At 39.2% G+C, this 25906-nt stretch overlaps 1 protein-coding gene across 2 annotated transcripts in view; it reads left to right on the forward strand.

Annotated features, from left to right (window-relative positions):
* Nucleotides 1–7133: 7133 nt before the first annotated feature.
* Nucleotides 7134–25906, forward strand: part of GALNT13 (polypeptide N-acetylgalactosaminyltransferase 13) — a 522090-nt gene continuing 503317 nt past the window's right edge. For both annotated transcript variants that reach the window (XM_019799151.2, XM_019799150.2), the window contains exon 1: nucleotides 7134–7762. The gene's annotated coding sequence lies outside the window, so the exon portion shown is untranslated. The remainder of the gene's footprint in view (nucleotides 7763–25906) is intronic.

The following is a 25906-nucleotide window of genomic DNA, read 5'->3' on the forward strand; positions in this document are numbered from 1 at the left end:
CATCTTTTCCTAGTGATAGCCATATTTCTGTCATTTGATGTTGAGGCAATTGCCTTTTCACATCAATTTGGCAATGCTGACAGATTTAAAGTGAAACAGGTTCTTTCCTTTTCATCCTGATTCGAATTAGATATTTTGTTAGTGTCTAACACCAAAAGTTTTGACACTCCACTTAATACGTTCTACTTCCTATTCTTTGTTAAACATTGAATCATTTATGAGTTTGCCTTTTAAAAATTGTCTTGTCCAGTATACACAAATTTTGTACATTGTGCAGCAACATAAATAATTTTCTTTGAAAGGGATAACCGAAGAAAAGTAAGACTGAGTAGGAAAATTTCATATGAATCTGGGAATCTTTTTAAATGTTAGAATTTAAAAAGTGGCTTTGATACATTTCTTTATTCCTTACTTCCTCTAACTCTATATGACAATAACTTTTACATTTTGCCTTTATTGGGTAGAGGATTCTAGTAGCTATTTGTTGACTAAGGATGTTGTGGTTGTTACATTCTTTAGTATGTTGGATTTGAGAGTAAATCTTCAAACAACTGATAAAATACATTGGAAAATCCTTCATTACAAGAAGGTGATATTTTGGATATAGTTTTAAAAAATGAAAAGCAATATAGTTTACCTGCTCTGTAACTATTTTTGATAAACATTCATACTCAAATTTTACATGAAAATTATTAGATTCTTAAATGAGTAAATAGTTTTGCCAATATAAAGGACTATTCATGAGCTTTAATAAGCAAGTGAAATATTATTTACAGGATGATGTAATTTAATGTATATATTTAATAAATAAATGACTGTTTTCTGCCAAACATTGCATTCAGTCCTGGAATCAGTGATATAGCCCCTGGTTTCCAGGGATTTACCTTCTAAATATATATATATATCCATATGGTATACATAAGTAAAAAACTCTTGAGGTAGTAGATATGTAATTCTTTTATGCTTTGAACTCTGATGGTGTTTGACATTTGCTTCATATTTTCCTTTTGATTTAATGGAGATATAGAGATATTAAGTAACAGCAAAACCACATTCCCCTATGTGAATGCCAATGCTTTTCCACATTGTACTGTTTTCCATTTATTTACTTATCTTTGTTTATGAATGCTGAATAGTAACATAGTTAGTTTTTTACATATTGTCCCACTTTCTACCTATTTACTTATCCCTGTCAATGTATGCTAAATACCAGCAGAGGTTGGCATGGGTACAAAATTGGTTGGGAGAGTCCCCTGTGTCGCTCTCCGTGGTGCTGAAAATTATTGTGAGCTGAAATTCGTTGTTTCCTTTAATTAAAAAAAATTATTTATTTTTTGAGAGAGGAAGGAGCAAGCAGACTTTGTGCTAAGTGTGGAGCCCTATGTGGTCTAGATGTCACAACCTTGAGATCATGACCTGAGCCAAAACCAAGAGTTGGGCACTTAACCAACTGAGCCACCCAGGCACCCCATTTCTTCTAATTCTTTGGCACTGATGATTATTGCCAATCAAGAATTCAAAACGAAGAAAGGAAAAGTATAGTGGGGAAAGGAAAGATGAAAAGGGAAGGTTCATATGCAAGATTCAACTGTTGGTTAATAGATGGTTGGATTAATTTATTTAACTAAAGCTTACAACAGGTACTGTGCTTAGAGAGAAGCTACAGATTTGCACCTCCACTGCTCCCATACAACTACACTTTACTCTGGTGTATCCCATTGTATACTGGAGAAAACAGACATCAGTCACACAAATATGGAAAAATGTAAATTTGAAACTGTGTTAGATGCTAAGAAAGATACAGGGCCTTATGGACCATGAGATAAACTAGAGCAAATATGAGCATATAAGTATGCAGCTTGGTTAAAAATTAATTATCTTTCCCCCGTATTATTAAATTATTACAAAAATAATATATTACAGAAGATAAGGTCTAGTGAATCATGTAAGACTTCCACATAAAATCTTAAAAAATATTTTAATCAGATCGTGCCTCTATGAACTGAACTTTTTAATAACAGATTTTATATTTGAAATAGCTATATTTCCTGATTATAACATTTTAAATGGTGATATAATTATCATCAAGGATGAAAAAAATGTTTGCACAAAGTAGATGTAATAGATTTTATACCTTTATTTTTATGACAAAATATTTATGTCAATTAAAATGGTATTTAAAATATATCAACTCTTTTCTTTCATATCAGTTGTGATTTTGAATTTTTGTGGATATAAATGTATTTCAAATCTATTAAAAATTTTATCAGAAAATTAAAAATAACTATAAAGCTTAATTTGAAAAATACTCAAGCATTATTAGAGCAGTCAGTCTGTAGCTGACATGGCTACCATAAAAATAGCAAATCAGTATATGGCACAAAATTATTGTATATTTATATTGCTTGAGCTTTGGGTCATTAATTGAAGGTATGCTCACTACAATTTCCCGCCCAGGCTCCTTGCTCTGCTATCTGTAGTGGGCTACATTTTGAACTGCATGCAATGTTTCTTGGCTCCTAAAATAAAGATCTTCAAACCATTCTATGAGCCCTTACAGACCACTGGGTCTGTAGCTGAATGCTGAAGTAGATGTTCAGATATAGAAACTTCTTTATCTGTGTCACCTTCAGGAAGAATGGGACACACACTCAGACTCCACTTGTTCAGGCCATCCTACAAGGAGCCCTAAACAAGCTTCTTTTGACAGAGGCCACCTGTCTATGAACTCTGGCAACTTGAGGCCACCCTATTTGGCCACTTCTAATGGTTGAGGTGGTCAATGTATCATGTGATATCTGTTAACCATTTTTGGTACACCAGTTGGAAAGCTCAGCATTTAGCCTGTTTCAGTTTTCTTCTGAGAATTTATTACCATCTGACATAAGTACATATTTGTTTTTTGTTTAGGACATATTACACTAACATGTAGCATTCACAAAAGTAGAGTCTTATTTTTTTGCTCACTGTTGTATTCCTAGAGCATGGTGTAAACATTCAATACATATTCACTGGATAAATGGCTAGATTCTAAGTTTCATGAGGGCTATCTTTATTTTCCTCCTTATCTTTTAGTACCTACCCCAGTGTTCAAGTCATTGTTTTGCACTAAGGTGATAAGCAGCCTCCAGATTATAAAGATTCTTGTAAGACTTGTTAGGGCTTTTAGACTATTTCCTAAAAACAATGAGAATCCATTGGAATATTATAATTTGTAAGAAATATTTTTAGATTTTTATTTTAGAAAACAGTTGTTGCTTCCTGCATCTCTTAATAATGGCACCTCCATTCCCCTACTCACTCAATTTTAAACTCTCACAGTAATGTAACACTTTTGTCCTTCTCCTTCATTGCTAATTTTTCAACACCTGAGAATCTCCTCTCCTCTCCTCTCCTCTCCTCTCCTCTCCTCTCCCCCTCCCTCCTTTTTTTTTTTCCTTCTATCTATCTAGATAACATCACCCTTTGTTTTCCATTTGAGCCTTGGTTAATCACAGGTTGGTCAATTGTATGTGCTGAATTTCTCTCTTTAGTATATTCTCCATCTAAATTACTTTATGCTTTATAGATGATTACTTGTACAATGTTGGTCATCCCATTTATCTAAACAAATGCTTGCAATAAGTCTTCACTGATTAAAGATAAATTCCTAGCTTTCTATTTGAAGAAAGTACAATATAAATTTTTATTACTTTCAACACTTAGTCACATAGAGTATTGCATTTATTCTCCTTGTAAGATAAGCAAAGATTTTTTCTCCTCTCATTTTTTAAATAAAATAAATTCAAGCTTTAAGAATGTTGCAAAATTACTACAAAAAAATTTCCTGGTATTCCTCATCCGAATTTACCAACTGTTAAAATTTGACCACATATCCTTGATCATTTTCTCTATAGGTATTTCTGAATGATTGTGAATAAAATGCAGCCACTATGCCCTTTTTACCCCAAAATATTTTATTACAGTAACTATAATAAAATTATAAAAATTAGGACATTTAATATTGATGCAAAATTAATTGTAATTTAACATAAATAAAAGGTCTATACGTTAGATATTATAGACTTTATTCGTATCTTGCCAATTATCCTAATAATGTATTTTTTTCCCAGTCCAATATCTAATTCTGGATTACACACTGCATTTAAGAGTCATGTCTCTTTAATCTCCTGTAGTCTGGAATAGTTCTTGAGGCTTTTTTTAACTTTCATCAGAATGATATTTTTGAAAAGTACAGACAAGATATTTTATGGTATTTTCCTCAATTTGGATTTGTCTTTTGCTTTTTTTCATGGTTACAATCAATTATGCTTTTTTTTTTTTCTGAAATACTAAACAAATTACATTGTGTACTAGTTCATGCATCACATCATGAGGCTCATGATGTCACCTGGTCCCATTATTGGTGATTTTAACCTTGATCACTTGGTTAAGATGATGTCTACTAGTTTTATTCCCTATAAGGATTTTTTTTTTAGATTTTAAAAATTTATTTATTTATTTGATAGAGATAGAGACAGCCAGCGAGAGAGAGAACACAAGCAGGGGGAGTGGGAGAGGAAGAAGCAGGCTCACAGCGTAGGAGCCTGATGTGCAGCTGTATCCCATAATGCCGGGATCACGCCCTGAGCTGAAGGCAGACGCCCAACCGCTGTGCCACCCAGGCCCCCCAGCCCTGTAAGGATTTTTTTAAATTCCCTGGTAATTAAGAATATATGGCAGATTACAAAAATGGCTTCAAGTGTTTCCCATTTGTGTATGCATTCTTCTTTGCAATATGATTTTGCAGTTTTTCCCATCAAGACATGGAATATATTACTCCATCATTTAAATCTGGGCTTGTCCATGTAATCTCCTTGGGCTAATGGGACATTGACAAATTTGTGTCAGCATAATCTTGAGAAGTCTCTACCTTGGAACCTATACTCCAATGTTGCTTTTTGGAATCCTGAAAGTACCATTACTGAAGAAAACATGGTTGGCTACTGAAGGATGACAGCAGGTTGAACAAAGATGAGCCATCGCATCTGAGCCCTGCCCCCAATCAACTTGACAACCAGCAAAGTGAGTGAGGCCATCCTAGACTATTCAGCCCAAACTAAGCCAGCCAGAGGGGATAATTACCCAGACAACCATAGAACCTTGAGAAATTATAGATGTTTTATTACTTTAAGCCATGAAGTTTGGGAATGGTTATAAAGCAAAAGCTAAGAATTCCCAGGGAGAGGGATGCCTGGGTAGCTCAGGTGGTTAAGTGTCAGACTCTTGGTTTCTACTCAGGCCATGATGTCAGGTCCTGAGATCAAGCCCTGCATCAGGCTCTGTGCTCAGCACAGAATCTCCTGCTGGAGATTCCCTCTGCACCCCTGGTGCATGCGCTCTCTTTCCCTCCACCCTTCAAACAAACAAACAAACAAACAAACAAACAAACAAAATCTTAAAAAAAAAAAAAACCAGGGAGATACTTTGGGACTACATAAATATCTTGTTCAACATACAATCTTTACCCTAGAATTATGGTTCTTGCGTTATTTAAATATTAGCACAAAACTTGCAAAATAGCACTGCTACTTTTTTAAGAGATAAAGAATGTAAAGATGGGGGATCATATGTCTTCAAAGGCCATATGTCTTGTAAGTGGCTATGCCAGCATTAGAACCCCAATCTTTTACTTGCTGGCCCATAGCTTTTTTCAGTTTGTCATGTAGAGGTGGGTAGTCTGATGGTAGCACTGGAATTCACATGAGGGGCAATAGAGAAAAATTCCAGAGTGTCCCTGGTATTATGAGTGGCATCCTGTGTCCTCACACATACACAGAATCACCTCTGGTAGATGCTCCATCATTGAGAGCTGGAAGGGGTAGTAGGATGGACAATGTGAGAGAAGACTTTAAGTATCGTTATCATACCAATTTAGATAATTGATTCATGAAAGATATAAAGATAACAGTTCTAGAAATTTCCTTTTTGAGTATAGTCAAGAATGTTATTGACATTCTACATAAAAAGAGTATATTTGTAGAACATGGCTCTTAATATTTTTGAAGTAGGTATTATATCTTCCCCCAGTTTTGCCAAATAAACTTAGAAAAGGGAGCTAAGACAGGTGAAGTGACACTGGGAGAGGAGGAAAGACCCCTATTTTACTCTCACAAATAAGAAAACTGAGACCAAAGAAAGCCAACAGTGAATAAATGGCAAAGCAGGGATTTGAACTCAGTAATCCCAATTTCCTAGAAGAGTACTTCCCTCATGGCAGTGGGGGATAGGTCTCAGGTCTTCAAATGCTAATAATCTCTGAGTCTTAAGTCTGTGCCTTGTGCCAGGCGTTGTTCTAAGATCCTTACATACATTTTAACTCATTTAGTTCCAGAGACTTTCTGCTTCCAGAGACTTTCTGCTACGCTATGCATTAACTTTACTTGGAAATGACTTCACATTAACTTTACTTTGAAATGCAAGCACTCAGGCACTTCAAGGTGTGTGCGTGTGTGTATGTGTCAAAGACCATATCTTGTTCATTGAGAAAGGAATTCAAAGCCCCACTTTTTATCTTCTCCCTAAAAAATTTAAGAGCACAAGGAAGCATTTTGCGCTCCCACTTCTCTTACGCGGTGTAAGCTGGCAGCAGCTGCCGCCAACCAGAACTCTAGGATCCTGTCAGGGTGTAAGAACTGTAATGAACAAGAGGCCAAACTCTTGTCTGTCCTTTCTGCTTCAAGGCTCTGAAACCTCAAGTCTCCTGCATCATTTCTCCACTGGAGAGACTACGACGGGGGTGGGATTGCCCCAGCTTTTCCCCGAGGGCAGTCCCCGACCCCCCAGCACCTCTATAAGAGGCTCCCTTGTGCACCGGGCTAAAACCGTGTACGCAAGCCGGCTTTTGCACCATGGGAACCGTGGATGGCAAGGGGTCACGAAGCGCTCTGTGGGGGAGAGGAGCCGACCCCACAGTTGCTCTTGGGGGCCGCGCCTGCCAAGTATCGCGGGACTTGTGCACGTCGCTGGAGCAGCAGCTCTAGGAGCAGCTGGAGCGCGCTCTGCGCACACCGCCCCAGCCCGGGGAGGAGCGGGAGCGGGGAGGGAGGAGGGCTGGGGGGTGCTGGTTACGTAAATGATACTAGCCNGCACTGGGGATACGGATGGCTAGTGGGGCGCAAGGGCCATCCGAGTTGAGAGCGCGGCGGTCGCGGCCGCTGCTGAGGCGGAGACTTCCCGCCGCCTCCTCCACCCCCTGTCCCCCGGCCTCGCGGCGCTGAGGGCGGGAGCGCGCGGCGCTCTTCCCTCCTCCTCCTTTTTCTTCCTCCTCCTCCTCCTCCTCCTCCGGGTCCCCGCCCAGCACCCCTCGCACCAGGCGGCGGCGGCGGCGGCGGCGGCAGCAGCAGCGGCGGCGGCTCTGCCGAGGTGACAATGTGCTAGGAGCCTTCTCTCGGTCTCCTGCGCCTCCTCGGCCTCGGCGCCCGCTCTTGCGGCGCTCGCGGAGCCCCCTAGCCCGCCGCTGCGCTATGAGGGCGCCTCTCTGGGGCTGGCCCAGGCCGGAGCCAGCTTGCCCCGCTCCCGGGGAAGTGTGAAGAGAGAGGCGCGGGCGGGAGCCGGGGCTGCGCGCGGCGTTCGGGGGCCGGCGCGGGTTCCAGGTGAGCGCGGGCTCGGCGCACCCGGCACTCTCGGCGCGGCCGACCCGCGCCTCCTGGGCTGGTCGGAAGCTGAATCCCGTGTGTGGACTGCCGTTCCCTCTTCGCGGGATCCTTTGCCACGATAGCAGGTCTCCGTCTCTCTCTTGCTCCCCTTCTCTTCCTCGTAATTGTCTGGGGCGAGTCCTCTTTGGGTGGCCAGGGTGCCCGGGTGGGTGCCGCAAAGTCCTGCAGCCAGTGTAGGGCGCGGAGTCTAGCACCCGGGGCCGGCCGGGGGGGGGCAGGGGCGTCCGCGGACCCTGCGAGACTGCCCCCTGGGCCCTCTGAGCGCGCTCGCCCGCCGCTGCAGGTGCGGAGGGAGGATCGCGAGGCGCGGAACTTTCTGCCGCCGCCCGCTCTCTGCCCCGCTTTTTCCGCTACTCGGCTGAGCTCCGGGGCGCTGGTCACCCTCTGCGCCTTGGTGGCGCTCGCGGCGGGGGCAACTTTCTCCCACCAGCTGCCGGCGGCTGGGGCTTGCTGTGCGCGGACGCTTCTCCTCGGCTTGACGCCGCTGACTCTCTGGAGCTTGGGTGTCTTCTTCGATGATTGCCTTCCTTTCTTTCTGCCTCTCTCTTTCAGTGCCCCTCGACCTTTCATTCTCTCTGTGAGTCTCTGTCTCTGACTCAGTTTCTTTCTCTGACTTTCCCTCTGACTCCCTCTGCGCCCTCCGGTCTGTTTCTTTTCCCTTCTTTTCCTCCTTGTCTTTCTTGGGATGTCTCTTTCTGTTACTCCGTCTCTTACCCTTGTCTCTCCTTCTTGCCGTATTTTTTCTCTGCCTCTCGCTGCCTATCTCTGCCTCCCTTCCTCGCCACTCCTGTCCTCCAGATCCCCAGGCGCCTTGGCCAGTGGAGCACGCCCCGGCTCACCTTCTGGGCATCTCCAGGCACAGAGATCTCCCTGGTCAGAGCCAGAGGGTGTGCGGGGGGATGCCCTTGTGTGGGCTTTCGTGGAGTCGAGGGGCTGAATGAGGGGCTCAAGGGCCAGTCTCCCGGCTCTGCGCTGCCGCGAACACGAGCGCACCGAGTCTGTTGGCAGCAAAAGCTACGGGCGCCCCTCCCCTCACTCTGTTATTTGGCTACCATCAGTTAATTTCCTGGTAGATAGTCTACATCTCCAGCTTTTATTGGTAGCGCCAGGAGAAGAGATGGATGAAGCTTTTGGATTCAGGGAAAACTAACCTCGAAATGATGGGAGCTTTCGTGAGGCAAAGGTGTTGCTAGCGGAGAGGAGCATTCGGGACTATCTGCTTTAAACTGCCATAACACTCAATCCTTGAGCGGTTTCCTTGGGAGAGGTCGTGGTCACTGTTCCAGGAACGGAGCGTAGAGATTTTTTTTTATAGGGTAAAGACACTTGGCTGCCCTAGACGCCTGAAATTTTTCGGGGTTTCTTTGGAACCTCAGATCTTTAGTTTTATATGAAGGCTGCTTTTGCTCAGGGTTGCTTCCCTACCCTCCGTGTGTGCGTGTGTGTGTATGTGCGCGTGTATGTGTGCGTGTGTGTGCGCGCGCGTGTGCGCGTGTGTGTGCGCGCGCTATTTCTTGCGTTCATGCCCTCTAGTGTTAGAGAAACCAGCTTGTTTGAGAATAGTGAAAAGTAAGGTCAACCTATTTGGTACATTTTTTGGACCTTTCACTTTCCCAGATCATTCTCCTTGCCTTCATGCATCCTTTCCTTTTCCTCATCTTGACTTTTGCATTGCATTACTAATTTTCCCTTTTTGCTGATCTCTACAAACTTCCCCTCTCCTGCTGAATTAGAACCTTAATATTGAAGCCCTGTTTGAGTGACTTCACAGATGGATAGATTTGGAGAAATCTTCATTGCTCAGGCTTTGAGCATGAGAAATGTGCATTTCTCTGCACTGTTTGCCACGAGCCAGGATTTCACATCTCTTCCTTATGCCCCTGCCCACCTTCAACTCTACTGAGAATTTTCGCTAGCTGCTCCTGCTTGTTTAAATAAATGCTTTTAATTCTCCGTTTGTGTGATGCTCATCCTATTCCAGGGCTTAAGCTGCTTGCTCAAGTAGAGGCACTGTGTCTGAGATCAGGTTTGGGGAGGAAGAAAAGAAAGCTTTTTGCAAAAGAGGTACAGGGCTGCTGGTGTAGAATAATTCTGGATTCCAGAGTGCATAGTGGAGCCGGATGCTGCTTCAGATATGCAGACCCTAGCACAGTGTGGGAAAACTAGTAAATGCTTAATAAAAACTTGTTAATTGAGTGATTAGCATGCAGCTAATCATGGGATTTGATGTCTCCCAGCTATGCTAATGAGCCTACATACAAGAAGTTGAATTCTGCCTCCCCTTTTTTTTTGTTTCATTTAGTCTTTTATGAATGGTAATTGAGGACTAGTAGAAGGATTGTTGAAACATGACTCTTCTGTGCCTTTTTGGTTCATTCACTGCTTGAATTTGCCCCTCTCTGTAAGTCTTTAACTTGGCTGATGCTCTTTAACAAGTCACTATAGAATTGAAGAAATGATTTTACAGGCTCTGATGGCTGGCATCTCTTACTCTTCCTACTTGAAAGTAAACTGGAACATGACATCATTTGATATTGGTACTTTAATGTGGTCTTTCACAAGTGAAAAGTTCTTTTTTAATATAAAGAGCAGATCTGTCAGCTTAAAATATTTGGGGGCTATAAATTGATCTGCAAACTGAATCACTTGCCTTAAATAATTTATAGGCTTCCTTACTGCTTCAAATATATATGAGAGGTGTGGTACTACATACATATGAGAATTTGCCAAAGTACTTGGAAATGTAGTCCTCCTGACACAAGATACTAGTAGGAATTCATAGGCAGCAGTATAGTTTGTTTGTTTTGTTTGTTTTTTGTTTTGCTTTGCTTTTTTGTTTTTGGGTCTTTTTTTTTTGGTCAGTATTGCTTTTTTGTTGATAGGGTAATCACTTCTTTTTTAAATTTTTTTTATTTAAAGATTTTATTTATTTATTTGACAGGGATAGAGACAGCCAGCGAGAGAGGGAACACAAGTAGGGGGAGAGGGAGAGGAAGAAGCAGGCTTATAGCAGAGGAGCCTGATGTGGGGCTCGATCCCATAACGCCGGCATCACGCCCTGAGCCAAAGGCAGATGCTTAACCGCTGTGCCACCCAGGCGCCCCGGGTAATCACTTCTTGAAACAGTTGGGGATTTGTCATGAGTATAGTAGAGGAGCTGTTCAAGGCAATTTTGCTTTAAAAATTTTACTTATAGATCACCTGACATTGTACCCAATGTTTTATATTTAAAAATAGCAAAGATACAGTGAAGGTGGAAATTCTGATCCTGGTTGAGATATGTTCTGATTTCTTACTGATAATATTGAGGCATATTTAACTTCTTAACTTTGTATGTATGTTGAACAGTTTTGTCAGAGTGATATACAATGTTTCCATTTTGCTGACTTGATTTTTAGAAGTGTTCTTTTTTTCCTTTCCTTTCTGTTCTTTTTTACAAGTGGTAGTTCTAATAGGAACATTTCTATGGAATAGAGATTGTGCAGCTTTTTAAACTTGGCATTTTAGGGAGAGGGTGAAAGAAAGCAATACATGAGTATTTTTATTCTTTCTGGTTGGACAAATGAAGAGGATATTGGTGTTTCTGAATAACACCAAGTAAAAGTAAAAAAAAATACAATTAAGAATAAAGTCCACTAGGTGAAATAAATAACAGTACTACATGCCTTTGGTTAAGTGTTCGTTGTGCTTTATGAAAATGAATAGTCTCTAATTTTGTCCTTTATTGGTGTTACAGGATATCACAATCTCAAGTGGCATCTCTTGCAATAAACAAGAAATTCTTGACTGTGACTTTTAATATATCACCTTCTTGGGTTTGCATTGCCATCAGTAGCAGGAACATGTACATGTCTTAAATCTAATGAGGCCTTATAGGATCACTACTTTGAAGTCTGAGTGACCACATGCCTAATTATTCAAAGAATTTTAACTGGGTTTTGGTTCTCATTCCTTCCTTCTGCTCTTGTCATCAGAATAAACACGTGTGAAACATCAAATCGAGACTCATATTGACTTTGACAATCTATTTGATGGCCTTTCTTAGTATTACCCCCACCCACCCACTCACACATACATACTAAGTATATGTTCAAATACATAAATCATATTTAAAGATGTGGCACTGTCTGCTCTGATAAACCTATTGTCATTTTAACAGATTAGACTTTTTTTTAAATTTTATTTTTAAATGATCTCTATACCTAACATGGGGCTCGAACCCACAACCCTGAAGTCAAGAGTTTCATGCTCTACTGACTGAGTCAGCCAGGTACCCCCAGATTAGACTTCTATTTACAATTTCTATCTTAAAACACATTGTTTAATTAAGGACATCTGCTATTCAATTACAGACATATGTGTTTTTGAAGAGTCCAGCTTTGTGTTGTGAAATTTAATACTTAGAAAATTCAAAGAAATTTGTGAAGGTGAATGTGCAGATTAATTCAGTACTTGGTCATCCATTTGGGGTGTTATAAGTAATTATATTTTAGAGCAAAATATAAATCAAATGGACTTTATTCATTTGATACTTGTTTCTCCTGGATTCAGATTTAAACCTATGTGTATGCTTTCAATGTAGTGTATTATAAAATATGTTTCATGGGTCTTTGCTTGATTACCAAGAAATAATTACAGGTGGCTAAAGATACCTGTGTGATGAATGTATGTTCCAATTCCCTTGTAAATGAATTAGCTAAAATTCATTTTTAGCTACAAGTTTTCTAATTTTATTTTCTTTAGTTGAGTCAGGACCTATTTAAGTTGAAATTCTTAATTTTGAAAATTTTTAACTATAGATTATTAAGAGATTTCTGGGGCCCAGCATTTAAAACGTAAGTGAAAATAGGCAAATGTGCCTTTTCTCTACGGGCCCCACTTTACTCAAATGTGCACATGTAATTATTGTCCTTATGAACTCCTGGGTTCTCTCAATGTTTACCCTGCTATAATTGCCCACCCTTCACAATGACCTAAAGCAAGATACAAAATATCAGTTGTTTAAAGTTGTTCCATGTTAATGGTTAATCCTTCCAACATAGCTTCAGAGGGATGTAGAGAAAATCGTGACTGTTAACATCATAGATATGAACACATTTGTGATCATATTTTCTGTTATATGAGAAAATTAAAATGCTGCTCATATTAAATATTCAGACTTCCTTTGTATTTTTTTTTTTTAGAACTGCTTACTGTTAAGATAGATGGGAACTGTCCAAGATCTAGCATATCAGGGTTTTAACATGATGTGGAATTAATTAGGACTCTGTTTGATACATTAAACTACACTGATGTCACTTAAATCTTATTTAAGCTCTTGTAGAACATTATAGGAAGTGTGATTAAACTGTTAGTTGGCATTTTGGTGATCATAATACAAGTGCTGAGTAGTCACAGTAAACAGAAGAATTTAAAGCAAAGCCTGTGTATTCAAAACCATCTAAATTACAACTCAGAGATTGTAGTAAATGTCAACTTAATCTCTTGCCTAATATTAATTGCCTTGATATTATAAGCACAGCACCTCTTTTTTTGTTAAAAAATGGATTTTGACATATGGGGAGGATTATGTTCTTGTAGATCAGAAGCATAATAACTGACTTAATTTCCTCTTGAGATTTTTATTATATAATTAGTTTCAGATGGAGAGGATGAGATTTATATGACTATCAAGACCCCTATGCAATACTACCATTAATCTAATGAAAGAAAAATGGGAACAAATACTTGGAAACAAATCTGTGTGAAGGTACAGCCATTTCAGTTTATTTATGATGGAGTTAAAAATGGCGAGTTGAGTTACAAATTGAGACAATAACTAAAATCTATTGGATACTTACTTTGTCTTTGTACTGTGGATAAGTAAACATCTGATAAGTCTTGCCACATTTTATCCTTACAACCATATGAGTAGTAAGTAGTATTACTGTCCTCATTGTGTAAATGAGGACTCACTCACTCAGAATCGCACAGCTAATATATATTAGTGCCAGGGGTCACTTCAGTTCTTTCTGTCTGGGAAGCCAGTGCTCTGGTAGTTCTCAGTCTAACATTTTCACTGACTAGTAAATTAAAAAAAAAAAGTTGAGTGCCAACCTCCATGTGAACATTTTCTTTTGAATGGTAAGAATGATATAAAAAGTCTGTTTCTATCACCATCATATTATAAAAGAGTGGACATTTGTACACTAGCTAAGATGGCAGAACTGAATATCAAAATATAGTTCTTAAAATAGAATAAATTTAGCTCTCTGTGCGTTTTTCTACATTCATTTATTTTTCTAATTTAACAAAGACTGATGAAAATTTTGTCACAGTCTGGTAATTTATTTCACCATCTTCTGTAGTCTGTGCTTGGGAACACTTCTTAGTGTGAACCTCATTTGTAATATCCTATCTTCCCCATGCACCGTGTACCCATAGACAGCACAGCCTAGCATGGTAGTCATATCCATCACTTAATGAGACATACACAACCCTTTTAGTTATTCCATTCTCTTGCTAGTCGCCAGCCTGGGCAATAAAATTTGGGCCCAGGAAAGATGCTAGCAATTGCTCTAGCCTCAGTTTACTGTGGCAGTGTATGTTGAAAGGATTAGAGAATTGGAGGTGACTTGTTCCTTCATGGTGGTTAACCACATATCACTGTCACTAAGATGGTGCCAGTTTGTGTCCTGGGACAAGAGATGAATGCTGGGCAGAGGAGCATGTCTCAAGAACCTATTCCTCTGTCCTAACCCCCAAACCTGTCTGTTCCAGCCTTTAGGGATCCTGTCTTTCCTTTTTCACTTCTTTGTTTGCCTTGGTGAGGACAAAGCCCTTTTGCTTTAGGTAAGAAAGAAAATTGTGAAGGTAAACTTCTAACTACTTTTGTGAAACTGAGGCTGTAAAATGCCAACTTGCTTTGGATGGAGACTTACTGGGGTCATCGAAGAGGAAAAAAAAGCCAGTGGGGGCTATGTGAAATGTAGCGAAATTGACCTAAGGCATTGTTTAGTGTCCTTGCTAAGAAACCAGTCTGAAATTACCTAAAGAGGTGTGTGTGTGTGTGTGTGTGTGTGTGTGTGTGTGTGTGTGTTTATTTTAATAGAGATTGTCAGATCCCAATGATACAGATTCTCATTTGTCTAGGATGGGTTTACAGTATCTATTTTTATTTATTTATTTTAAGATTTTATTTATTTATTTGAGAGAGAGAGACCATAAAGTGGAGGGGGGAGGGTGCAGAGGCAGAGGGAGAAGCAGACTTCCTGTTGAGTGGGGAGCCAGATGCCCTTCAGCATAGATCTTGATCTCAGGGTCTGGGAGGAGGGGCTTGATCCCAGACCCTGAGATCATGATCTGAGCTGAAGACAGCCCTTAACCCTAACCGACTGAACAACTCAGGAGCCCCCAGATTCTATTTTTATAAATATTTTTCTAGATAATTCTAATATACAGTGAGGTTTCAAGCAACTGATCTACTTCTGGTTCATCATTTTTCAGATTTACTTGCTAATTTTTATTTATTAAAAAATAGTAGTTACTACCCTTTTAGCACAGCCAGACTTATTCTCCACACCCACACTTTTTAAAAAAATTGTGCATTCATTTATGTCATAAATTACAATGAGAAATTACTATTAAAACAATACATCTTTAATAGAGTTTGTTCATAGGACTTTTGATGTCAGTGAGTCTTCACAATTGCACACTTATATTTTAACATTCAGGGACTTGAACTATCATAGGAAATGCAAGAATCCTAGTAAACTAGTAAACGTATTTGTGCATTTGATTTCATTTTCATGATGCGAAAATTTCAAAATACTACTCAGAATGTAAAATAGCCCTAGAACTTAAAGGAAAAATAGAGTCAAATCTGAAGTCAGCATATAATCTCTGGGCAAGCTGTTAGGGCTCAGTGATTCCTCTTCCATTTTGAGCTTTTAAAGTAGTGACTATTCACAATAAAATAAAGTAGTAACCAACTATTTTAGAAATAATAAAAATGGGCAGAAGTTATGACCTGGAGCCTAAAACAGAGAACCCTGGGAATAATAAAAATATTCACTGCTACAAGTATGAAGGGCCAATGATCTGTAAGGGGAGCAAATAGACTTAAACTGAACCATCAAGTCCCTTCCTACATACATATTTAAGGAACAGAGCCGTTTCTTTTGATATTACTTATCAATATTACTTTTAATATCACTTATATTGCTCTATGGTTTTGAACAGTCATGCATTCTAAAATAGGCATGTGGATTCCTTATGATAGAAACGATTCAATTTTAACTAGGGTAGATTAGTTGGAACACCCCCTCCCCCAGCATTATATAATACTTAAAATAGCTTCACATTACTGTAGAATATTTCTTCCCTTGAAAAAGATAGAAGTTACTATGTTCTGGACACTATTCTAAGTGCTCTACAGGTATTAATTCATTCCATCATAACAACCCTCCAAAGTAGGTTTTATCAGTACCCCCATTTTACACATAAGGAAATTGGGACACAGAAGGGTTAAGTAAATTGTCCCAGACTAAGCTGATGAGTGACAGAGCAAGGACTATGCTATTTTGATCGAATGGTTAATAAAACAGCTTCTTTATATCTCAAAGCCCAAAGTAGCAGAATTGAAAATGGAACCCAGATTCCTAGGTCTTATTTCCTATTTGAGTAAGTTTTGCCTTTAAAAATGAAGGAAGGAAACCTGACCAACACATGAAATTTCTAGAGTGGGAAACAAAAATGTTTATGTTTTAGAAGTCATAGCACTGCATTAAGAAAGACAGTTAATTATGAAGGAGACAATAAATGTGGAATAATTGGAGTGGATTTTTTTAAATATGTTGTTGTCTCTACTTAGTGCAGACTACCCTCTCCTCCAAAGTAAGAAGAAATTAACATATACAGACGGGAAGAAAAAACATTAAATCCTTAAGTAAATAAGATTTCTCTATATAACCTCAATCCACAATTGAGATATGTATCTGTAATTGATCTAATAAGAAATAGCTTATTTTCCTGTGATATTGCTGATAAAATGTTTAAATTACATTAAGAGATCTTTATGAAAGGATTGGGGAAATCCAGCTGAAATGTCTGGCTTTTTTCTCAAGGGTTTTATTTTAAGTTTTTTATATGATAGCATATCTTTACTAATTTGGAATCACTAGTGATCTGCAAGAACTGATGTATTAATCTTTGATACAATACATGTTCTCTTAATGACCTTTGGTTGATTTTTCAGCAACTTTCTATTGCTTACTATTTTTGTTTAATGCACTAGGACAGTGTTTTAATGATTTTTCTTTAGTCTTTAAAAAAATGCTATTTTAGATTGACTGATAGTTGATTGGATTATGTAAATTATTTCAGTTATGTTCCGTCAATAATGAATCACTCCACCCACCTGTTTTTTTAAAAACTGAAATTTGCACTTAAAAAAATGCTCTTTTCAGAGTCTATAAATGAAATGAAGGTTTACGGTGTTACTAACTAGCTTAGTATTAAAACTCAGTATAGTTTTTCCTTTTTTCTTGCAGCAAATTCTGCTTTTTTTTTCTTAATCCACAAGCCTCGTCTTTCTTTGAGTCTCTTGATAGTTCAGTCTCAACTGGGACTATCTGTCATTTGTCTTGAAAAATGTTAGAGGCCAGACTGTCCTTGAATATGGTTCAGATTTCATACCTCTCCTATAGGTTGTCAGTGTGCTTCTGTATTTTGTTCTTGAGTAAATAATGTGTTTATTATTTCTCAATACTCTTTTTCTTCTCCCATATTTTTTCCTTGTTCCTCTGCTCCTTTCTTCCTTCTTCATGGTTCTTTCTACTTTAAATGGTCTTTCTTCTATGGCTTAATAAATACACATGTAGCAGGACTAGACTATTAGTTCTCTTGATTTGTTAAAAAAATTAAATAAAAAAAAAGCTTTTATTCATTTCATCAGTTAGTTCTGAATAGGTAAGAGAGACAGACGCGCTAGCTTTTGCATCTGGGCCAGTTAGCAGGAGGCTGGGGGTGCTGAATTCACATCTCATTACCTTTGTCTACTTTTAGAATTGTGTGCTTGGGCCCTGTGGTCAGTTGGCAGGCAATTGGCCGGCCCATGGCTCTGAGGGAATGCTGTGTTTTTTGAAGGGATGCCAATTTCAGTTGCCACATGGTTTCTATGTTTCTTGGTCAGATTTTCCACATAAAACATGCAATATGTGTTTTATTACTAACTCTTGGCTATTGACTTCATGTCAAAAATTTATAATGATATTAACTGATAGATTGTGATGAACAATTTTAATAATATATTTTCTGTGGCTCTCACTCCTTGATTTTGGGTAGTGTTCTCCTATTTGATAAACATAGAACATACATTTTTGTCACAGATTTTTAAGAGTTTTATTGTTGTGCACTAAGTTGAGATGAATCGTAGGTAATTGGATGGTGCAGCTGAATTAACACATTGAATTGCTAGTTATGAGACACTTCATTTGCTGTTGCAGACAACAATAGGCTCATTTTGCTTCTACAATGCACAGATTCTTATTATCTTTATAAAATTCTAATTCAAGTGGGATAACGTGTATGCATCATTTCCATTCCTTTTGTAAGGAAAAATATCCTTCACAAATATAAGATACTTGCAACTATCTCATTAAATAATTTTGAACTTCAACAAATATTTTTTTTCTGAGAATGTTAATCAGTTGTCTTGTTCTCCACAAGGACAGAGTATAAGGCATCTCATAAACATTAAATCAGTAGTATTGCTTTTACCCTGTGTACCTTAAGACCTGTGCAGCTGTGCAGTTTTCGTTTCTTTCAACAGAGAGCCTTGTTTGAATCATTAAGGGCAGCGTTGTTGCCATCATGACTATGTTGATATTCATTAGTGTAAAAATTTTGTTTGTTCTTGGTTTCTTTTCATTTTAAGTGTTTTAAGCATAGCTTCTCTAGGTCATTGGAATTTAAACAGGTGAGTATCCATTTTAAGAGGAAGTATTGATACATATCTTTATTTATTATATGTTCTCTTGAAACCTCATTAATTTAAGCATTAAATTAAAGAGTCAGAAAGATATCAGACTGTTACAGATTGGATACAGTGAAGCACGGCAGAGGAAACTAAGATATAGGAGAGTGACCTGGGAAGACCCTGAACTCACCTCCTTCCATGGGCGCACCAAATCTTTGGCTATATGTGAATCATTTCCCTCTGAAATGTTCTGAAAACTAGATGAACTTCTTCTCTACATCAGAGGGTAATAAGATCACACTGAAAAAGGTAGGAGAGGCAGAGACCTGATGTCACAAAAACAAAACCCTAGCATGGCCCCCACAAGGGGGAGGGATCTTACCAGTGTAGCACTTCTCCTGGAGGAGCAAGGGGTTGATGCCTCACATCAGGCACCCTAACTCCCCATGATCCACACCAGAGAGATGAGCGCCAAAATGCGAGTGGGGCTGATGTCCAAGGGAGCCAAAATACTGTAGGACACTGAGATTCCCTTTTTGAATGGCTCATGTCTAGTCTCACTCACCTCAGACCGAGTGAAAAAACAGCAGTTTGAAAAGCACCTAGACTGCATGTGAAGGAGATTTAATTGCTGATATGAAAGCATCTGCTGGAGGGGCAGAGGACAGTTGGAACTCTCCCCAGAGATAGAGGTGCTGACAAATGCTGTTCTTGCACTTTCCACCTACCCTGCTAGCAGGTGGGTGAGCTCATACAGGGCACCCTCTCACTGTCTTGCTAAGTCAGTCAAGGGCTAGCAGTCATGGTGCTATCCTGCCTTGAGAAGCCAGTGAGCATGAGTGTTTGCAGCATTTCCCTGCTCCCTGGCTGGGGCAGGTGAGTATGAATTGTTGTGGCATTCGTCTGCTCCCTAGCTAATGTTGGTTAGCTGGGTGTTTATGACATTCCCTTGCTTCTTGGCTGAGCCTGAAAAGTGTGAGTGATTGTGGCATTCTCCTACTACCAGCCCTGAAGGCAATGGGGGTGCACAGACAAAACACTCTCCCACTGTATTCCTAAAGACCATGGGCATACAGACATTTTCATGCTGCCTTTTTGAAGGCAACAATGGTGCCCTACCTCCTATACTCTCCAGCTGCCCATAAGCCAGTGGATGCATGCAGTCTATAACTGCCTGACCCTAGTGGCCAAGGGGAGTGGCCTCCCTGAGCTCCATGGGAATATATTTGGAAGGGCAGTTCTTGGCAAGCCACCACCTTCAGGGCACTGCACAGAGATCAGACTGAAACACAAATGCAAATGTGAAAATGTCCTCTTAGTCTGGAGCCTCAGCCAGAGGGATATACTTCAGGTTTCATGCACATCTATAGATTTAAGGAAGTGCTCCCAGGGAATGTAAATAGGGAAACACCATCCTTATCTTCCCTCTTGGCCTCATTACAGCTCAACAAGACCTCTCAGAAAGGAATTTGTAAACTCATCTGGAGCCCTGATTTTTATAACTGTTTTCCAGGGATACCTGTAGATCTCCTGGCCTAGAGGCAATCACAGATTACAATTGTCTCCCCTCAGAACTGTATATATTTGCATACTTCCAAAGCTACTGCATGAGGGTCTGACTTCCAATCAGTCTGAAACTCAGTGCTAAATGAGATTACTCTCCTTGGAAAACTGACAGCTCTTTCCACATCCTCAAAAATGAGGCTATATCAAGAATAAATTGGGTAGTTTAGATAATCAAGGATTTGAGAGACAAGCAAAAGCTAGGGCAAGGTTGGATGAGAAAGTTCATCTACCCAAGACCACTCCTTCAAGACTGAGAGAGGCAGTTTTTCAGCTAATACATACAAACAAACACAGAGTCAAGGGAAATGAGGTAACTGAGAAATATGTTCCAAACAAAAGAATAAGAGAAAGCCTCAGAAAAAGAGATTAATGATATGGAGACAAGTAATTTACCTGATAAAGAATTCAAAGTAAGGTTATAAAGATGCTTACCAAACTCTAGAGAAGAATGGATGAACACAGTGAGTATATCAGCAAAGAGGTAGAAAATATAAGAAAATACCAAATAGAAGTCACAGAGCTGAAGAATACAGTAACTAAACTGAAAAAATACACCAGAAGGCCTCAAAAGCAGACTGGATAAAGCAGAGCAGATCAATGGACTAGAAGACAAGATAATAGAACTCCCCCAGACAAAGCAGCAAATAGTAAAAAAAAAAAAAAAAAAAAAAAAAANAAGATAAAGATGACCCAAGGGACCTATGGGACATCAGGTGGAATAACATTTGCTTTCTAGGGGTCCCAGAAGTAGAAGAGAGAGAGAAAGGGGTGAAAACTTATCGGAAGAAGTAATGGCTGAAAACTTCCCTAATCGAGGCAAGGAAAGAGACATACAGATCCAGGGAGCCACAAGAGTTCCAAATAAAATTAATCCAAAGAGCTCCCCACTAAGATACCTTGTAATTAAAACATCAGAAGTTAGAGAATCTTAGAAGCAGTGAGAGAAAAATATTACATATGCAGGAATTCCACTGGAGTATTGGCAGATTTCTCAACAGAAATTTTGCAAGCCAGAAGAGAGTGGCATGACATATTCAAAGTGCTGAAAGGAAAAAGCTTCCAACCAAGAGTATTCTAATTGGCAAGATTATCATTCAGATCTGAAGGAGAGATAAAAGGTTTTCCAGATGAGCAAAAGCCAAAGAAGTTCATCACTACTAAGTCATTCTTATAAGAAATGTTAAAGGAACTTCTTTAAGCTGAAAATGATGGCACTAATTAACAATAAGAAAATATAAAGTAAAAAGGCCACTGGAAAATATAAATGTGAAGGGTAATGGATCAAATACTTGTAAAGCTAGTATGAAGGTTAAAAGATAAAAGTAGTAAGATTAACCAAAGCCACAATAATTAGTTAAAGAATATGTAAAATACAAAGATGTAAAATACAAAAACTTTAAAACAAAATCTGCTGGGGGGGTGAAAGTGTGGTTTTGGGAATGTGTTCAAATTTCAGTTGCCATTAACTTTAGATTATTATATATAGAGAATGATATATGTGAACCTCTTGGTAACCACAAAACAAGAACTTACAGTAAATACACAAAAGAAAATGCAAAAGGGCTGATACTGTGGGAGAGATGCTTTCCCGAAGGAAATAACTGCTCTTAACAGAAGCATGGAAAATGCTTCAGAGTAGGCAGGGACTTAAGATATTCACAGCAATAATTAAGGGATCTCTATTTACAAGACTTGAAATACTAATTTAATGATCAAGCAGCCTGCTCCAATAGAGAGAATCTTGGAGTTAAGATCAGAAGACCTGGAGGAGAGCAAGATGGCAGATGAATAGGGGGCCTCTTTTCATCCAGTCTCTTGAATTGAGCTAGATATCTATCAAATCATTCTGAACATCTGTGAATTCAACTTGAGATCTAATAAAAGAATTGCTGCAATTATACAAATAGAAGGGTGGCCACTTTTTGCAAGGTAGGAGGTGCGGAGATATGAATCTGAGGGAATATATCTGAAAATAAACTGTGGCGGGAGGGGGAGGGAGCCTCTGTAAGCTGGCTACTGGATAGTGATATAGCAGCAGAGTACAAAATCAGAACTTCTAGAAATCTGCTCCTGAGAGGGAATTCCCTGCCTGAAAGGTGCTCAGGTGGCAAAGTGGGGCAGAATCCTAGGTGGAACAGTGTGGTCTGAGGATCCCCAGAGTCACAGAAAGAATGGGAGTGCCTGAGTGCAGCAGAGTTCCCAAGCATTGGTGCGGGGAAGCCAGCTACAATTAGCGAGCCCCAGAGTGGCCTCTTAGCTTGGTGTTGCCATAAACCATGAACTGCCTCAAGATTGATTGACTGCTCTCCAAGCAGGGACCCAACGAGCAGCAACCCCTGTTAGACCCTGCTTCTTCCCCTGGGAGGAGCAGCACAGGTGTGCACACGATTGGTCAACTGTTCCCGGAGCAGTGACAGAGGGAGTGGCTCGGTTCAGTGCGACTCCTCTCCTTCCCCTGGGAGGATTGGTGTGGGTGTGCACCACAGGAGTCTAAGGAGTTTGGCACACACGAAAGGGACTGACTGCTTTTCCCTGAGGGTGCATGAAGAGTGGGGGCAGTGACTGGTCAGCTCTGGGGCTGGAGATCAGGGTGCTGCCATTTTTTACTTTTTTCTTTTTCATCCTCTAAAGCAGTGCGGAAAGCCTTCAGGGAACAAAAGCCACATAGACCAACCCAAAGCACCTTACACTAAGCCCAACCCCCTGGCACGGGTTCGTGCAACTCCACCCAGGCAAAGACACCTGAGAATCAGTGCAACAGGTCCCACCCCCTTAAGACCAGCAGGAAACAGCAGACAAATACCAAATTTATGGATCACACAGAACTGAAAAACTCCTGTGCTAAGAGAAAATAGTATATAGAATTTGAGGGTTTTTTTCCTCATGATTCTTTAGTCTTTCAGTTTAAAATTTCCTTTTCCTCTTTTCTTTTTTTTCCTTTTCAACTAGTTTCTTATTGTATCAACTTTTTGTTTTTAAGTCTTTTAAATTTTCATTTTTACATTTACATTTTATATATTCTTTATTTTTGGTTTCCTTTCACTGTATTCAATTTTATTTTTGTTTATGTATACGTTTTTCTTTCTTTACAATTCTGGGATTTAGTGTCTTCTAATAAACAAACAAAAATACACCCAGGATCAAGTGGATCACCCTGTTTTGTTCACCTGAGATTATATTCTCTCTCCCCCCTGCTTTTTTTTTTTTCTTTTCTCTTTTGGTTTCTGACATCTTTGGGTTTGTCTAGTGTGTATTATGCTGGGGTCGTGGTTGATATTTTGATCTTGTTCTCTTATTCATCTATTCTTCTCTGGACAAAATGACTAGAAAGAAAAATTCACAACAAAAGAATGAACCAGAATTAGTACTCTGCCATAGATCTTATCGATATGGATATAAGTAAAACGTCAGACCTAGAATTCAGAATTGCAATTATAAAGTTATTAGCTGGGCTTGAAAAAAGCATAAAAGACACTAGAGAATGTTTTAGTGTAGAAATAAAATCTAATCAGACCAAAATTAAAAATGCTTCAACTGAGATGCAGTCTAAAATGAATGTTCTAACAGCAAGGCTAAATGAAGCAGAAGAAAGTGTCAGTGACATAGAAGACAAAATCGTGGAGAGGAAGGAAGCTGAGAAAAAGAGAAAAACAACTAATAAACTATGAGGGGAGGCTTTGAGAAATTAGTGATACCATAAAGTGAAATAATATTAGAATTATTGGGGTCATAGAGGAACAAGAAAGAGAGAAGGGACAGGAGGTATATTTGAGCAAATCATAGCTGAGAACTTCCCTAATTGGGAGGGAAAGAGGCATTCAAGTCCAGGAGGCTCAGAGAACCCCCCCCCCCAAAATCAATAAAAAGAGATCAACACCCTGACATGTAATAGCGAAGCTTGCAAATTTCAGAGATAAAGAGAAAATCCTGAAAACAGCTTGAGACAAGAGGTCCTTAAACTACAAGGGTAGGAACATTAGACTGATAGCAGACCTATCCACAGAGACCTGGCAGGCCAGAAAGGGCTGGCATGATATATTCAGGGTACCGAATGAGAAAAATGTATAGTCAAGAATATTTTATACAGCAAGCTGTCATTCAGAATGGAAGGACAGTTAAAGTGCTTCCAGGAAGAATGTATGATTACTCAACCAGCCCTGCTAGAAATATAAAGAGGATCCTGTAAGCAAAGAGACAGCCCAAAAGTAACATAGCTGGGAAAGAAACAGAGACAATCTACAGAAACAGGGACTTTACAGGTAATACAAAGGCACTAAATTCATACCTTTCAATTGTTACTCTATATGTAAATGGACTAAATGCTTTAATCAAAAGATGCAGGATATCAGATTGGATAAAAAAAACCAAGACTCATCCATATGCTGTCTACAAGAGACTCATTTTAGACCCAGAGACACCTCCAGATTGAAAGTGAGGGGGTGGAGAATCATTTATCATGCTAATGGATATCATAAGAAAGCTGGAATAGCAATCCTTATATCAAGCAAATTGTATTTTAAAACAAAGACTAGTAAGGGATGAAGAGGGATACTGTATTGTAATTAAAGGGTCTGTCCAACAAGAAGAGCTAACAATTATGCATATTTATGCCCCCAACTTGGCAGCAGCCAATCATATAAACCAATTAATAACAAAGTTAAAGAAACACATTGATAACAATATAATAAGAGTAGAGGACTTTAACACCCCACTCACAGTAATGGGCAGAACATCTAAGCAGAAGATCAACAAGGAAACAAGGGCTTTGAATGACACACTGGACCAGATAGACTTCACAGATATTTAGAGAGCATTCCATCCTACAGCAACAGAATGCACATTCTTCTTGAGTGCACATGGAACATTCTCCAGAATAGATCACATATTGGGCCACAAATCAGGTCTCAACTGGTAGCAAAAGATTGGGATTATTCCCTGCATATTTTCAGACCACAATGCTTTGAAACTTGAACTCAATCACAAGAGTAAATTTGGAAAGAATTCAAATACTCAAAAAACTCACATGGAGGCTAAAGAGCATCCTACTAAAGAATGAATGGGTCAATCAGGAAATTAAAGAAGTATTAAAAAATTCATGGAAACAAATGAAAATGAAAACACAACTGTTCAAAACCTTTGGGATGTAGCAAAGGCAGTCCTAAGAAGAAAGTACGTAGCAATGCAAGCCTTTCTCAGGAAATTAGAAAAGTCTCAGTTGCACAAGCTAGCCTTTACACCCAAAGGAGCTGGAGAAAGAACAGCAAAGAAAGCCTAAACCAAACAGGAGAAGAGAAATAATAAATATTAGAGCAGAAATCAATGAAATAGAAAACCAAAAGAATAGTAGAAAATATCAATGATGCTAGAAGGTGGTTCTTTGAAAGAATTAATAAGATTGATAAACCCCTAGGCAGACTTATTAAAAAGAAAAGAGAAAGGACCCAGATTAATAAAAGCATAAATGAAAGAGTAAAGATCATGACCAACACCAAGAAAAGACAAATAATTTAAAGAACATATGAGCATCTATATGCCAATAAATTAGCAATCTGGAAGAAATGGATGCATTCCTAGAAACTTATTAACTACCAAAAACTGAAACAGGAAGAAATAACAGAAAACCTGAACAGACCCATAACCAGCAAGGAAATTGAAGCAGTAATCAAAAATCTCCCAACAAACAGGA

This window comes from Ailuropoda melanoleuca, chromosome 2, assembly GCF_002007445.2.
Source record: "Ailuropoda melanoleuca isolate Jingjing chromosome 2, ASM200744v2, whole genome shotgun sequence".
NCBI lineage: Eukaryota > Metazoa > Chordata > Mammalia > Carnivora > Ursidae > Ailuropoda > Ailuropoda melanoleuca.